Raw genomic sequence first — 406 nt, 5'->3', positions numbered from 1 at the left:
CTGGGCTTGGAAACCAGACAGTGGTACTGGGGTCCATGCTCTTACACCCCCCACGCTACTTCCTCTCTTGAGACACTCAGCTTTGAGATCATTAGGCCCATTTTAACAGAGAGAAGGTAACAGACAGAGGGGGTGTGTTATTATGACTCATGTCACAACTCACATCAGGCACAGAGGCAGCACTCTGTGGGCCCCAGAGCCCACACGTCTGGTCTGGAGTACTTTCTGCTCCCGCTGCGGCCTCACACACTGTGCTGCGGACAGAACATACCTTCTACCTTGACGGAGCGAAGGGACATTGCTCTTGAGCACTTGCTGCCTGTGATCTTTGCAGAAAGTTGCCGTCACTGCTGGGTGTAAAACCACCACCTCGGCTGTCATGGTTCACTGCCTGCGCCAGAAGACA

The 406-nt window shown here is 53.9% G+C and overlaps 1 protein-coding gene across 1 annotated transcript in view; it reads left to right on the top strand.

Moving 5' to 3' along the window:
- LOC105817045 (liver carboxylesterase 1-like) overlaps window positions 1-406 on the top strand; it is a gene marked incomplete at its 5' end in the record, with an annotated part of 42,210 nt that overhangs the window by 12,514 nt on the left and 29,290 nt on the right. The gene's annotated exons all lie outside the window — the stretch shown is intronic.

Source organism: Propithecus coquereli, unplaced genomic scaffold, assembly GCF_000956105.1.
Source record: "Propithecus coquereli isolate 6110/MARCELLA unplaced genomic scaffold, Pcoq_1.0 Scaffold395, whole genome shotgun sequence".
NCBI classification, from domain to species: Eukaryota; Metazoa; Chordata; class Mammalia; order Primates; family Indriidae; genus Propithecus; species Propithecus coquereli.
Note: the sequence above shows the minus strand (reverse complement) of the source record. Positions and strands in the feature narration are given on the sequence as shown.